This window comes from Oncorhynchus nerka, linkage group LG15, assembly GCF_034236695.1.
Source record: "Oncorhynchus nerka isolate Pitt River linkage group LG15, Oner_Uvic_2.0, whole genome shotgun sequence".
In the NCBI taxonomy this organism is placed as follows: domain Eukaryota; kingdom Metazoa; phylum Chordata; class Actinopteri; order Salmoniformes; family Salmonidae; genus Oncorhynchus; species Oncorhynchus nerka.
The window spans coordinates 35709801-35727020 of record NC_088410.1 but is presented as its reverse complement, the minus strand read 5'-3'; positions in this window follow the sequence as shown (position 1 = coordinate 35727020).

The following is a 17220-nucleotide window of genomic DNA, read 5'->3' as shown; positions in this document are numbered from 1 at the left end:
CATCACTTCCTGCTGGCATCCGCAACAATCATCAGCTACAGTCTCCCAGCAACAGTGTAGAGAAACACCACAGAGGGAGGGACATTTTTGGTTTGAACCAAAAAAGAACAAACATTTTGCACCACTTGGTTCAATAAAGGGATATGTGGGAGGAAAACCAAGGATGACAACAATTGGCTCAATGGCTCAAACAAAAAAATCCCCAAAGACATTTTAGAGGGGAAAATGGCCAAAATGTGTTCCTTTGAGAAAATATTACTACTTTTTTTATGTGTTGTAGATGTAATTTCAGAAGGTACAGGTGTAGTGTACACTATGGTTGACACCAAGGGGCTTGTTGTCAACATCAGTCCCAGTGACAGACAGTTGAACTGGCCCCATTGCTGCCTCTCCTGCTGCTGTCTGGAAGAGATGTACTTTCCTGTCATTATCAACATACTGTCTTTGTCCTGTGTTCTCACCTCACTGTGTCTGTCTGCCCTTATGCCTAAAACAAATAACAATTAAACGAAATATACATATAAATATGTATTAATGTTTATTTCCCCCCCATTAAAACACTCTTACATACCTGTCTAGGTTGGAACTGTTGCTTGTTCAAATACAATAATGAATTAATTTTCATTCTGAACTGGAATAAACGGATTGATCACATCACACAGACGAATATCAGAACACACACACACAGGCTTTTTGATCGTGCAACCCTAAGCAACAGTACAGATGAAAAATGATCAGGCCTACTGTACATTACTGTAGAAATTATTGTTGAAAGAAAGTCAAGGTTGGAACTGTTTCTGTTAAAATACAATACATATTTTTTATTCTGAACTGGAATAAAGTGATTGATCACATCTGTAGACCAGAAAACACACACAGTCCTAATGAGAGCAGATCTGTTCTGGGCTCTGTTTTTGACAGTACAACACTGAGGTCAAGCTCAGCCTTGAAACTGTTTCTGGACTTGTTTTTTTAAGTATGTCAGAGTTGAGAACCCTGACTCACATAGGTATGTGGTGACAAACTGGATCAGAACATCTACTGCTTTCTCCGTCAGGCTTGAAGACCACTTCCTGCTGTAGATGAGCAACCCAGAACAGTGTGTTTGCCCTAAAAAGCATCTTTTTTCAACGTTTATTCCAGTTAAGAATAACAATTATTATTGTATTTTAACAGCAACACTTCCAACCTAGACTAGTTTTCAAAAATAATTTATACAGTAGGATGTACAGTAGGCCTGCATTTTGTCATCTTCATCTGTACTGTTACTTAGATTTGCACTATCAGTAGCTAGCCTGCTTTGGAGAATGTTAGCTATTGGCTGTGTACAAGGCCAGGGGATTGTTTGAAAGAAACTCACATCCACTACTATGAGTTAGTTAGTACTCCCTTATTACTTATTATCGCCTGTTATAAAATGACAACAATGCCTTGCTGGCTAACTTCCACTGTGGAAACACTGTTTCCTGCAGCATTCTGCCCTGTTCTGAAAGAACTCCCTGGGTTTACAGTCATGTTGTGGATGTTTGGTCAGGACGTGTCGTTTTATGAATTTGTTCATTATGCGAGTCTCATTACTAAGCACTTCCACACAAAACACATTGTGGGCGCTCCTCGTTATACGTTTGTATGAAAGAGAAAGAAACTCAACGCTTTATTTGCGTTTCATGACAATTGAGCTCAGTCAGAACTAGTGGCTGGCATGAGTCCGTTTGATGACAACGGTGAGTGATGGCGAGTGGGAATAACAAGTCAGTGGCTGACAGCGCGTCATCTGCTGCCTGAACGACAGCGAAAGATCAGAGAATCAGAGAAAGATCCGGTAAACCGCGAAGGACACGGGCACCTCCCTCTCACACTCGCGCAGCTGCCAAACTGAGCAGAAAGCGCAGTTGCACTTGGCCAAATCAATTCCAGTAATTAATAAAACAATTATAAATGTACACTCACACATCGCGACCCACCATTAACAGTGTGTTGCGTCCCATACTTTAAGAAAGGCGGGTGTAGATGAAGGGGAGGAGGCAGGTTAAAGAAGGATGTTTAAGCCTTGAGATAATACATGGATTGTGTATGTGTGCCATTCAGAGGTGGAATGGGCAAGATAAAATATTTAACTGCCTCTGAACGGGGTATTGTTTAAGGTGCCTAGCGCACCGGTTTGAGTCAAGAACTGCAACGCTGCTGGGTTTTTCATGCTCAACAGTTTCCTGTGTGTGTGAAGAATGGTCCACCTTCTTCCCACAAGCCAACTTGCGCGAGTCGACATGGGCCACGCATAACTGTGGCATGCATTCGACACCTTGTGCCTGGATGAATTGAGGCTGTTCTGAGGGCAAAAGGGGGAATGCAACTCAATATTAGAGAGCTCTTAATGTTTTGTACACTTAGCCAATATATGTAAGCCATGTTTGATACTTTGTCAACCATCTTAATATGTTGGCTAAAGTACTTTTAAGACACAACATCCTTAAAGGAGTTTACTAGCTAAGGCTGCCTTGAAGGAATAATGAAACGATAGCGTATGCGTTCATTTCTTATGTTGGCAAAAAAAACATTTATAAAAGGGGGTTTGTTAAATAGTGGACTTGGGGGCAGACTGTTTGTTTCAGGCCAGTCGAGTTTGAACGCAGGCAGCAGGTGGAGGAAATTAATCGCTTGGGCCCGCTGAGGTTCAATAGAATCTGGGATCGCATAAACGAATGGGAAGTTGTTTTTGCAGGGAGCTATTGTGTTCCTGTTGTTTACCAAACAGTAGCCAGAGTGCATAAGGCAACGGAACAGCTCTGTAAATCAAAATGGAGGCCTGATATCCACTTATCGTTTGTTACAGTATGTTCTCTTGCGGTGTTATAATCGCTCAGCAGCCTGTTAAAATGTCACAACTGAAGGCTCCAATCAATTCAATAAAACATTTGTGGGGGAATTAGAATTCATTCAAGCGTTGGAATAATATTCAACTTGTGAAACAATAGACATAACTATTGTTTTACCTCCCCCCATAACTTTCTGGTTGGCGGTTTTAATTTAATAGGACCTTAAGTCTCAATTTCCTATTACACCTAACAGTCACTTAGCTTCAGTGGGCAGTAACTTAACTGGGAATCTTGGATCATTAGATCTCCTAGCTTGTGTTGGGGAGCATTGCTTTATGTCTGTGCATCTATGTGCTTGTGTCTTGTCGTTGGAGTGGATGCCCAGGTGAGACCCACAGAGTACATTCATAGAGGATTCATAAAGAGGGTTATAGTTGCATATAGATTTCAAGCTGTGTTGTCTAAAGTCTGCCTCTGTCTTGGGCTGTTTTTTGTGATGGAATGTATGTGTATCTTGTCCTAGTGCAGGCAGTGGGGGGGGAGCAGTGCAGTGTCTAATAATGAGCCTGATGTGGAGTACACTGAAGTGGTACACTGCCAACCTGTGGACCCTGCCAGAGGTGACCACACACACACCAGTTTTTCACTCTGGCTACCTCTCCCTCTTATTCCCTTTATCTTGCTCCCCGTTTCTCCCGCTCATAGTGCTTTTTCTACCTCTTCCCTCTCTCATTCTGTCCCTTCACTCATATCGAATCATCACAAGAGGGTTTGCTTTGCTGTCATTATTTCAGCTCATAAGACTCATTTCCTGGGGGAGGGGTCTAATTGGCCACAATTAAGCCGTCTCTGCAGTAACCTGTGATAACCATGGTGATCAGGCTTCCAGAAACATCTTCTGGCGAATAAACAGGAAGGAAGCTGAACTAATTGCCAGGCTACTCTCTATGGTACCAACCCCCCTCAATTAGTATACTCTGTTGGCCCCAATGGGTTTGCTATGGCAGTTGGTTGGGCTTATCATTAAGCAGGGGCGCAACTTTGGTTTTAGAAGTGGGGGGCGGGCATAATATTTACTTTATTATTATCCAGTTGGATAAACACTAAACAGCCTACGTGACCAGTCGGAGACGTCCGCATGGTCCTAAAGCACACCGTTGCCTCCTTTTTGTATCACATACCAATGATGAAAGGGGGGCAGGCGGGCGGGCGGGCATGTCCCCTCCCGTCCCCAGTGAAAGTTACGCCCCTGTCCTTAAGTATCCAGTACAATAATTTGCCAAGAGATGGGGAGCATCTGCTAAGAGACAAACAAGTAAATGTGTAACAGTTGTAATGAAGTGATATGTGATGATGGTTATCTAATGTGTGTGTGTGTGCCCATGAGCAATGATTAAGTGGTACAATTATGTAACAATTAGACATTGTTACATTATTTTGTTGTTTTTTTGTTCTGCAGTTCCCCTGAGAAAAGGGACAGAAACAGTGTGCAGTGAAGTCCAGAACTCCCCAACCAGTGAGTCCAACACCCTGTAAATATGGGTTACATTTATAAAGTGCTTTAAAGTTTGTCTCAAAACACGTGATGTTGCCATGGTGATAACTCACCTCATCCACCAGTAGTGAGTAAAAGGAGGTAGAAGGTGAGGTATTCATTATTGTATCCAGACCTGCTCGACCAGCGGGGTCTGTATGAAGGTGACTATTTCCTCTCGCTGCTCGCAGGAAGTTACTGTTTTTAGACACGATCCAAGTTGAATTTGTCAGTGAAGCAGTCCATGTGGAAATGTACCTTTTATCAACCCAAATTTAACATAAAACACTTAACATACCCTTTTGTTTGTAACTCTCTCATCTCTGCTGAATTAGAGAGTGTTTAGGATGAGGGTGAGTGTTTAGGATGAGGGTGAGTGTTTAGGATGAGGGTGAGTGTTTAGGATGAGGGTGAGTGTTTAGGATGAGGGTGAGTGTTTAGGATGAGGGTGAGTGTTTAGGATGAGGGTGAGTGTTTAGGATGAGGGTGAGTGTATAGGATGAGGGTGAGTGTATAGGATGAGGGTGAGTGTATAGGATGAGGGTGAGTGTATAGGATGAGGGTGAGTGTATAGGATGAGGGTGAGCGTATAGGATGAGGGTGAGCGTATAGGATGAGGGTGAGCGTATAGGATGAGGGTGAGCGTATAGGATGAGGGTGAGCGTATAGGATGAGGGTGAGCGTATAGGATGAGGGTGAGCGTATAGGATGAGGGTGAGCGTATAGGATGAGGGTGAGCGTATAGGATGAGGGCAGGGACTGCACTTGTTGCTTTTTGGCATTGTTTTATCACAGCAGGGGTATAACTATGGGCTCTGTTTCAAGGGAACCAATGAGTCAGCAACTGGGCCTGGGCGTCATAACTGTCAAATGAGTCATCATGATGAATTCATTCAGAGAATGATTATTATTCAATGCCCCTCCGAATGTGTTCTAATGAAAGAGGAAAGGGAGGGTGATACGCACATCCTGAACTTGAGAATACTGGTGCTGGGATAATAAATAATAAATGTAAAGGAATGGGAGGCCCTCTAACACACTGGGGAGGAGTAGTCCCTCATTCCTTTATCAAATGAAGGAGTACACACACAGAGACACAGGTTATACACTATGTCATCTCTGTAATGGTCTAGAGGTTGTCCTTCTTCCCTGATCCTGTGTCCTGTTTTCCCAGGTGCACCCGGTGACCATTACCACTATGTAAGTACATTTTGAGTCTCCGTGTCTTACATTTGACTGTCTGTGACTGAGGCACTGTGAAAACAAACGCACACGGCTAACACACTCACACTCAGTAACAACTGCTGACCTTTCCTCCAGCTGACAAAAAGGGTGAGGAGTGACAGAATCAAGGCCACAGGGCACACCACCTCCTTCTCCCTCTCCCTCCTTCCCTCCCTCCTTCCCTTTGACATAATGAGTCAGGATACGACATGGTCTAAACTTAAGACAGTTAATTCACTCCTTGATGGAAATGGAGGAGCAGCCATGATTGTGGGGAGGTGGTTTTTAGTGATAAAGGAATTTCATTGTGTTTTTTTTTTTATGTGTGCAGCTACCCCTGGAGAAATATCGTTTCGTTTTCTGCGAAGCCTTGCTAAAATACAGTTTGGTATTCTGTGGAGCCTTGGTGAAATACAGTGTAGTATTCTGTGAGGACCACTTTCAACAGTTGTTGATGGATTTTTCACCTGCCTTGAGAGAATCGGATTGTGTTCCAATGTGACGGTATAGAGTCGTGCTGTAACAGTTTTGATTTGGTTTGTGTTACGGTGTAGACTTTTCTGTGTGTGATGGTGTTGAGGTTAGTTACGGTGTTGACTTTCATTGTGACCGTGTTGACATAATTGACACTGTTGAGCAGTGCAGTGTGTCATTATTCAGTGGGATCTCTGTTGTCTCAGCAGGGTACGCCGATCTCAACGGTGACCAACCGGAGGTCAACCAGGACCTGCTGGAGGTCAATCACCAGGACCACCGTGACCTGGAGTAAAGGTTACCTCTGATCCCTCGCGACCCCTCACACTAGGACCACAAACTAAATGATCCCCACCTCTGCCTCCAACTTTAACCACAGTCCTTATTTCCATATTGTTCTTGTATTCTGTACATTTTCCCTATAAGGAAAATTGTTGACTCATGTAAGCTGTAGATATTTTGCAGAATTTTATAGCCAAATAAAATCACATCCTAATTAGGACTTACTGTGTAGTTCTATCATACCTTATAGACTCTTTGTTTACCTTTTCATCATGTCTCATAACCATAGAGGTTGGTACAGAGTTCAGTTAGCCTGGCCACTCCCTCGAATGCATTACATTACATTACATTTAAGTCATTTAGCAGACGCTCTTATCCAGAGCGACTTACAAATTGGTGCATTCACCTTATGACCTCCAGAATGCAGTTCTCTTTGATCTCCTAAATGGACAGCATGACAGTTATGCACTGTCATGATGGCTAAAACAATCTGCATGTCTCCAGCTGCTCAGCCTGATGGTATATGGTGTTTGTGATGTCACATCCTGCCAGGCTGTGTCCAAGTGTGTCGAAAGTTGGAGGGAGAACCGTGTCAGGCCTGAAGTGACTCAGACATACAGAATTGTACATGGTTTTAAATGACCTTCTTACTGCGGTTACTGTTTTTGTAAGATCACACACAAAATGATCCAAGTAAAGTCAAGGTAATGTTAAAAAAAAAAAAAAATCTATCTTTTTTTTTTTTGAGTATCGTATGTTACGTTATTACGATGTGTTATGCAATACGTTATATTAATAGACAATGGTTACAATCGTCCTGTAAATTGCAACATTACAACAATTACAATATTGTAAGGGCTCCCAAGTGGCGCAGCAGTCTAAGGCACTGAAACTGAAACTAGCTCAGACAGCACACCTACTCTGAGACGTGTGTCAAATACATAGCCCTGATTCGGTTTTTGTTTATTTTGGAGAGGAGAATCCTATTTGGTTGTTTTTGTGAAACTATAAAATATTTAGGCCTATGCCATCTTAAACTTAGAGCTCTTGCAGAGTAACTGTCTTCATAGAAACAGATAAACACCATTTTCACACCTTAAAAACGCGTCCATACAACTGTGACGTCTTCGTAGCCCTCCATTGAGTTTTGCTTCCTCGAGTACGGTGCATGATGTCTATTCTGTGTTGTTTACGAACATGTCAGCTAACACCGAGACATACTCTCGTAATCATCTCTCATTGTCTCGACAACATAACCTACAGTCAATTATCTATCTAAATCGTAATTTCCTCTCTTTGATAACCTCAAGGCCATTGTGGAACTGCAATTACAAAATTGGCATGGCAACCACAAATAAACGCTCTTCGATCTTAGGACCATTTACATAATGTCCCCAGCTCTCTCTCGGTCTCTCTCTCTCTGTCTGTCTGTCATCGTGGTCAGAAGCCTGTTAGACTAATTCAAGGACATTAGCAGAATGGCCATAACATCGCTTGAATGCTTCGATAGCAGGCCTTGTGTTAATGTAATCATGGCGCTGTGCTTTTGGATGAATAAATTCGGTTAATTTGTGCGCACCATTTTTCACATCTAGAATGGGAAGTGGAATAATATGTTTTGCTGGGTCAGACAAGATGAGAGTAGCCTAGAATATGACAGTAATATGGACTTATGTACCAAGTAGCATTGTTTTCTAGCTCAAACATATAACATCATTGGCCCAATGAAATGGCAGGGACCAGGGTGACAGTCACAGTGCTCATGCATCCTTCTATTTGAAATATAATTTGCATATTGACTTACAGACCAAATAAAACAATAGATAAACATCTTGCCACCCTTCACGCCCAATACTATTGTTCCTGCCCTGTAAGCACTGTGAGTGTTGCTAATACTGGCATGTGGTGAATGGGTGTGGAGAGAAACATGTATATTTGTTTTGTCTATCTGTCATTAGAGTAGCCTACTTAGTACTTACAGTGTGTTTGCATTAATGGAAGTAGATTGGAATGACTGTGAAAACAGGGCAGAAAAGAATTAACTCGCATGATGGTAGTTGAGATGGTGTGGACAAACCAAGTGTGAGCAGAGCAACTGTCAAATCAGTTTGTCAGCCAATCGTGTGACAGATTAGATGACTGTGAGAAGAGCTGGCACCCTTTAATGCGATGTTAGTCATGACACCTGCTAATATTTGCACATAAGCAGAAAAGTTGTGAATTTGTGTTATCTGTCTTTGTTTGGAAGGAATAGACATTTATGTAAATGGCATTACGGTGCCAAACATTTAAGAATTCTGTTATCTGAAATGAAGCAAGGGAATTCAATTAAACGGACTATCGTGCACTGTAACTAATAGACAGGTGTGAATTACACCTCTTAGATCCATGCACGTTATTTCTTTGAAAGGTAGATGAAAAGTATTGTCATCTGGGTTCAAAATAAAATTGTGGGCAAAAGCAATGAATACAAGAACATAACAAAGGCTGCAACCTGTCTGAAAGAAGTGCCCTGTCTGAAAGAAGTGTCCTGTCTGCCCTGTCTGAAAGAAGTGTCCTGTCTGCCCTGTCTGAAAGAAGTGCCCTGTCTGCCCTGTCTGAAAGAAGTGTCCTGTCTGCCCTGTCTGAAAGAAGTGCCCTGTCTGAAAGAAGTGCCCTGTCTGAAAGAAGTGCCCTGTCTGCCCTGTCTGAAAGAAGTGCCCTGTCTGAAAGAAGTGCCCTGTCTGAAAGAAGTGTCCTGTCTGCCCTGTCTGAAAGAAGTGCCCTGTCTGAAAGAAGTGCCCTGTCTGCCCTGTCTAAAAGAAGTGCCCTGTCTGAAAGAAGTGCCCTGTCTGAAAGAAGTGCCCTGTCTGAAAGAAGTGCCCTGTCTGAAAGAAGTGCCCTGTCTGAAAGAAGTGCCCTGTCTGCCCTGTCTGAAAGAAGTTCCCTGTCTGAAAGAAGTGCCCTGTCTGAAAGAAGTGCCCCGTCTGCCCTGTTTGAAAGAAGTGCCCTGTTTGAAAGAAGTGCCCTGTTTGAAAGAAGTGCCCTGTTTGAAAGAAGTGCCCTGTCTGAAAGAAGTGCCCTGTCTGAAAGAAGTTTCAGTATTGACCAATACTGTGACTAGCTTTCAGTGCACTCAAGGGCAATACATAGCCAATTAGCTGCAAGAGGTTTTGTTAGTCATCACCAGCACACGGTCACAATCATGCCTAAAAGATCACAAGACAATCTAGGTCTAAGATCCCTCCCAATGTGTTCTCCAATGTCATAAATCATTTTATAAAAAGGCTCAGTGTAGAGTAGTGTATTTGTCGAAAATCAAAGGTGAGGAATGAAAAATAAATGAAAGGTGTCCCTTTGATAAGAGGTCTCGGAACACACAACACTTGTCTGTAGATATAGAACATTTGACCTATCACAGGAAATAGTCATCCAAAATCAGTTTAATAAAACATTTCAATTCTAATAGCCTACTATGGATGAGGGACGCGTCTCGGAACACACAACATGTATAACTACTGCTGTGTACACCTTTTCAAGTTTCAAGTTTGAATGTCACGTGCACAAGTACAGTGAAATGCTTTTCTTGCAAGCACCAAACCCAGCAATGTAGTAATGAATATAATGTAGCACTAAAAATATTGATATTCTGGTCTCTGACATTGTTCGTTCTGATATTTCTTAATTTGAAAAAAAAGTGTTGTTTTTTTGGTTTATTACTAGGTATTACTGCACTGTTGGAGCTAGAAACACAAGCATTTCGCTGCACCTGCTTTACCATCTGCAAATCTGTGTAGACAACAAATAAACTTTGATTTGAAGTCTAAGAAATATGTTTACAATGACAGTATCAAACATTGTGTAAAAGTTTTTATGCTAGCTAACTGTAAATGTAAACAATATAATACTATATTATTTGTTACCTAATTTTATATTGTACTGTATAACATCAAATGTCAGGGTTACTGAATGGAAACACCATGTATGAATTTGAAATATGTTCATTATTTTCAATTCATTAAATTGACTTGAGTGTTGAATTGCGTTAATTACAACATTGCTGGCCATAATAACAACCTGGTATGAGTAAGTGTTGTGTGACGTGTTCAGGAAGTACTGTACAAAGTCTGCGATGGTTAGGTCACAGGAGCTAGTAGCTCATCCCACAGGAGCTAGTAGCTCATCCCACAGGAGCTAGTAGCTCATCCCACAGGAGCTAGTAGCTCATCCCACAGAAGCTAGTAGCTCATCCCACAGGAGCTAGTAGCTCATCCCACAGGAGCTAGTAGCTCATCCCACAGGAGCTAGTAGCTCATCCCACAGGAGCTAGTAGCTCATCCCACAGGAGCTAGTAGCTCATCCCACAGGAGCTAGTAGCTCATCCCACAGGAGCTAGTAGCTCATCCCACAGGAGCTAGTAGCTCATCCCACAGGAGCTAGTAGCTCATCCCACAGGAGCTAGTAGCTCATCCCACAGGAGCTAGTAGCTCATCCCACAGGAGCTAGTAGCTCATCCCACAGGAGCTGCTAGCTCATCCCACAGGAGCTAGTAGCTCATCCCACAGGAGCTAGTAGCTCATCCCACAGGAGCTAGTAGCTCATCCCAAATAAGGAGCCATCAGCATCCATCATAATTATTTTGTCCAATTCAGGGTTATCACTATGCTGACACTGCACTGAATACGTTGAATAACCAGTTGTCATGGCTATTTCCCAATAGACCTTTACTCCATACAGAATCTTTCTAGATCCTTGATATCCTTTGTCTGTGTGTATGGACTGTGATGAAGTCCAGACGGGCTTGATACTGATGTCTCTGAATGGAGAGAGACCTGGCACTCGGAATAAACATTTTTCTAGACAAAACTTATACTTGTATTGTCTTTCTTATTATAGAATGAAATGGGGAGGAAGAAACTCTGTTCTTCTGCATCAGGATCAGGGAATAACTGATAGGGGACACACTGCACAGGAAGGTATGACCTCTCTGATATGTTTGCCAAAGTAGCCCCATTACCACCAGGCAAAATGCTAACAGGCACATTGTCTGTATTGGCTGGGAATGACAATGAAAGGTGAAAGCTGCACATTGTTATATTATCAGAACACAGCTTCTATGGTATTATGTAAAGGAGGTGTCAAGCTCATCGGGCCGAGTGTCTGCGGGTTTTCGTTCCACCCTTGTAGTTGACTGAGGAACTCCCCTCACCTGGTTGTGAAAGTCTTTAAAAAAAACTAAAACCCGCAGACACTGGCTTCCGTGGAATATGTTTGACACCCCAGATGTAAATGGTTGTCTATTTTACATGGACCTGTTACAATGTTTGAAAGTTATCAAAACACTTAGTTTAGAATATCTACATAAATTCAGTAATTGCATTCTTCTCATATTACTCTGTAAGCTACTGATCTATTCAAAGCCTCTTCTGGCATCTCACCACACATCTGCCTGTAGTTAGTTATTGAATTCAACCTGAAGGAGGTTTGTTTGTGACTGAGTGGGGGAAAACACCTGCGGGCAAGCTTCTGACAGATGGGTGTGTCTTGGTGGTACCAAGGACACACCCATGAAACACCCACATCAAACCACACCCCCAATCCAACTCAGGTTTGGCTTCTGTCATGGCCAGGGATGTTGTTGTAAAATGTATTCTGATCAATTCTAAATAAATGATATTTAATTACCATAAATATTCCACAGTAGAATGACAAACTAAATACATATGTAGGAAAAAGCAGCCTCTAGGTAGGTAAATGGTGGTTTCTTCCTTGTCTTCTCTCTCTGGTGGTGGCGCGAATTATGAATAACTGTAGGCGTGTGTGCAGAGGTCGGAGGCTTGGTCACTTTGAGCTGTCCAAATCCAACGTAATAAGAACAGCCACAGACATAAAAATATACCAGGGGTTGCTAGAATGGCTGTCCTCAAAACAGTTTATGGACTTAGGGCACATGTACGATGCACTTTAACCCTACTGTCAGAGTGCTACAGAAACAAACTGATACACTGCATGAACCTTATCACACCAGCAAGATCTAGGATCCCAAATCCACCCCGTGTGGGCCTCCCGAGTGTCCCAGGCTGTGTCGCAGCCAGCTGTGACTAGGAGAGCCATGAGGCAGAGCACATTTGGTCCAGGTTAGGGGAGGGTTTGGCCGGCAGGGATTTCCTTTTCCCATCGCGCTCTAGTGACTCCTTGTGGCGGGCCGGGCGCCTGCAAGCAGACTTCGGTCGCCAGCTGTACGGTGTTTCCTCCGACACATTTGTGCGGCTGACTTCCGGGTTAAGCGAGCAGTGTGTCAAGAAGCAGTGCGGCTTGGCAGGGACGTGTTTTGGAGGACGCATGGCTCTCTCCCGAGTCCATAGGGGAGTTGCAGTGATGGGACAAGACTGTAACTACCAATTGGATATCACAAAATTGGGATGAAAAAATGGTAAAAGTACAACAACAAAAATATAAGAAAATAAAATCACTGCGTGTTTGCCTTGATGTTCATAGTACACTACGGACCCATAGCCTCGGAAAGTAGTTTGGGGGTGCTATGTCATCACTGTAGATGGCTATATCAGTCTGCTAATACAGGAATATTGAAGGCCCAGTGCACAAATTTTGTGAAAAATTCAATTAAAATGTAAATATATATATTTTTTGTTCCAGGGGGTGCTACAGCACCCTCAGCACCCCTACTTCCCGCGGCCATGCATGGACCCCTCTTGCCAGTGGAAGCCAGAACCGTACAGTATGTGACCACTTGATTAGGGTGCTGTCCTTTCAGTGCTGCAATTCTGTTGCCTACTAATAATATTCTACTCATCACTTATTATTATTATTATTATTGTTATAATTATTATTAGAAATAGATTCACTTCTCACAATGGTGCTCATTTAGTCATTTAATTGAACCTTTATTTAACTTGGCAAGTCAGTTCAGAACAAATTCTTATTTACAATGACTGCCTACCAAAAGGCGGGGACTAAAAATAAATACAATATAAATATAGGACAAAACACACATCACAACGAGAGACAACACTACACAAAGAGAGACCTAAGACGACAATATAGCAAAGCATCAACACATGACAACACAGCATGGTAGCAACAACATGACAACAACACAACATGGTAGTGTAACGGATGTGAAATAGCTAGTTAGTTAGCGGTGCTGCGCGCTAAATAGCGTTTCAACCGGTGACGTCACTTGCTCTGAGACCTTGAAGTAGTAGTTCCCCTTGCTCTGAAAGGGCCGTGGCTTTTGTGGAGCGATGGGTAACGATGCTTCGTGGATGACTGTTGTTGATGTGGGGGGGATGACCTATTTTGAAATGAGGTACAGTGGGAAGACAAAGTATGTGGACCCTTTAGAATTACCTGGATTTCTGAATAAATTGGTCATAAAATGTTGTCTGATCTTCATCTAAGCCACAACAATAGACAAACAGTCTGCTTAAACTAATAACACAAACAATTACTTTTTATTTCTTTATTGAACGCACGGTGTAAACATTCACAGTGCAGGGTTGGAAAAGTATGTGAACCCTTGGATTTAATAACCGGATGACCCTCCTTGGCAGCAATAACTTCAAACAAACGTTTTCTGTAGTTGCGGATCAGACCTGCACAACGGTCAGGAGCAATTTTGGACCATTCCTCTTTACAAAACTGTTTCAGTTCCACAATATTCTTGGGATGTCTGGTGTGAACCGCTCTCTTGAGGTCATGCCACAGCATCTCAATTGGGTTGAGGTTACTTTTGTAACTCTTTCCAGCTTTATGGAAGACAACAATTCTTAATCTTAGGTCTTCTGAGATCTCTTTTGTTCGAGGCATGGTTCACATCAGGCAATGCTTCTTGTGAATAACCAACTCAAATTTTGTGAGTGTTTTTTTTATGGGGCAGGGCAGCTCAAACCAAAATCTCCAAACTCGTGTCATTGATTTGACTCCTGACTCCAATTAGCTTTTGGAGAAGTCAGTAGCCTAGGGGTTCACATACTTTTTCCAACCTCCACTGTGAATGTTTAAATTATGTATTCAATAAGACAATAAAAACACAATAATTTGTCTTATTAGTTTAAGCACACTGAGTTTGTCTATTGTTGTGACTTAGATGAAGATCAAATTTATGCAGAAATACAGGTAATTTCAAAGGGTTCACATACCTTTTCTTGCCACTGTCGATACAAACTTTGAGAAATTATGAGGTCATTCAAAAAAATATTGCTTTCATTTAGGCTCCTGAGTAGCGTAGTGGTCTAAGTCACTGCATCTCAGTACTAGATGCATGCGTCACTGCAGACACCCCGGTTCGAGTCCGGGCTGCATCACAACTGGCCGTGATTGGGAGTCCCAAGAACGGCGCACAACTGGCCCAGCATCGTCCGGGTTTGGCCGGTGTAGGCCGTCATTGTAAATAAGAATTTGTTCTTAAACTGATTTGACTAGTTAAATAAAGGTTACATTGTTTAATTGCACTACACCACTGGTCATGGCCGCCAGGATTTCTTGAGGAGCAAGCCAAAAAAACAGGGCCAAATCAGCATGTGCAGTTCCCCTTCAACAAGAGTCCCAGGACCAGTGCAAGAAAAATATCCCCATAAACATCAAAGATCCACCACCATATTTTACAGTAGGTATGAGGTCATCACTGGTGTGTGTAACCAAAGAGCTCTATTTCTGTCATCGGACCATAGCACCGGCTGGAGTATGCTAAACGGCATTGGCACTTGAATTGGAACTGGTGCTATGGTCAGACAAGTACCTCCTACCTACTGTAAAATATAGTGTGGATCTTTGATATTTTGGAGCTATTTAGCTTCCTCTGGTCCTGGAGCCCTTGTTAAGGTCAACGGCATCATGAACTTTGCCAAGTACCAGGACATTTTAGCCGAAAACCTGGTTGCCTCTGCCAGGAGGCTGAAACTTGGCCGGAAGTGGATCTTCCAACAAGAAAATAATCCCAAGCACGCATCAACATCCACAAATATATGGTAAATTGACCACAAAATAAACATTTTGCAATGGCCATCTAAGTCTCCGGACTTGAACCTCATTGAAAACTTGTGGTTTGAATTGAAGCGCAGATGAAGGATATCAAGGATATGGAAAGATTCTGTATGGAGGAACTGTCTAAGGGTGTTTCTACACTTGGTCCCTTTCAGCCATTTTCTCTGTACTCTGTGAAATTTGCATAATGTTTTTTTGTGCAACGTAAACACTCCAAAGGAACTCATACCCCTCAAAAGAGCCCCTGAAGCGAACTGTCTGGTTACCTTTTTTAGGGCAGTGTGAATACAAAGCTCCCTAGGTTTGCTTTTCATTATTCCCGCACCACACACTAGACTACTGCAACACCGTTTCCCCTGACATAATCCAGGTTTGCCGAAAAAAAACGTGTGCTGTTATTGGATATTGAGTAGTGATTGTTAAGGATGCACAGAAATGTAAAAAATATGTGTGGAGTTTTTATTTCAGATTATTTGTTTGAAATATGTGATCGATAGGCTGAGAGCTTCGTAAACTGTTTATTCAATTGTGGGCTTTCAATAGTGTGAGAAGATTACATATTTGGTGGGAATCACAACATAGGGTACAAAATGTCTCTTAAAGGGCCAGCAGCCTACATTGGGTTTATTCTGTTACCGATAATATTTACTTTAATAGTATCTTCTGATTACAAGTATTATGTCATCTTTTAACTAAATGCGATTTATTAGTTATATGTAAGCATATTTAGCTGTCCGATAACACATTCTGATGGAATGGCTTGTCCTGCACCCAGAGTGCATTGAGTGAAATCAAAGGGGAGGAACTTTGGGAAAAAATAGAAGGTGCCAAGGAACCCACCACATGTGTCTAGAGCTATAGCTCATATGGACAGTGAGCAATTGAAATTTAGACCTATCACAAGACATATTAATGTACAATTATTTTAAAATCTAATTGTTGTGGGGGGAAAACTAAGTCTGTTTAAGATCTCTAGATCATTTGATACAATTAAGTGTTTCTGTAAACACCAAGTTTGGCTGATTGCAGTTTTAAGACGGCTCTTTAAAGTCGCTCCATGCTCAACCTGACATCTGCATTATTAAGGGGATACAGCCTCTGTCGAGTTCAGGGAATTCTTAAAGCCAATTTATGCTTGATCTGAAAAAATGTGGTTGGAGGCTCCATGTGGAGGGTGAGACGCAATTCGGAGCCTACAAAGGCAAGCAGAAGCCAAATTGAGCTACAAATTACGCCTCTCAAATGTTTCAACAATGCCAAGGGAGCCAAACAGCTCTGCATTGACATGATTGGTTGACTGTAGGTGGGGGCGGGAGGTCCTGTATAAAAACAAAATCACTTCCTCGAGTACTTCCTTCACAACAGCTCCATGCTGCTCTGCAAAGCGGAAGAAGTATGAATGTCCTGAACGTTTGCAGAGGCCGTATCACCGTAAATGCTGCATGGCAAATGCAGCTGACAAATTGACCATATAGCGCCCTTAATATTCCCCCATTTAAGAAATAAAGTCTGTACCTTGCTATATATCACCCTAATCATCATAGGACCTTATGTTGATGAGGTATTGTCGAGCAAACCCCCGAATATGAAAACAATATGCAAACTGAAAACACATTTACTGCAGTCTTGAATAATAAGGTATAATTCGCCATTCCATCTGCCATCTCCTCCCAGAATATTATACTGTTTCAACACCTTTTCTGCATAAAACCTTAAGCTTTCATTCTTAGGCATTTTAGTTATTTTTGTCAACAAATCTGAAATATCAGCAAGAATCTGACCGCAAAGAATTTCAATCGATTTCAATACACATCCATTGACAAATTGGATTCACTTCCAGGTACCTTCAGCTGTGGTCCAGTCACAATTCAACACGAGCAGCTTTCAAGCTCATAAATGCGCCTG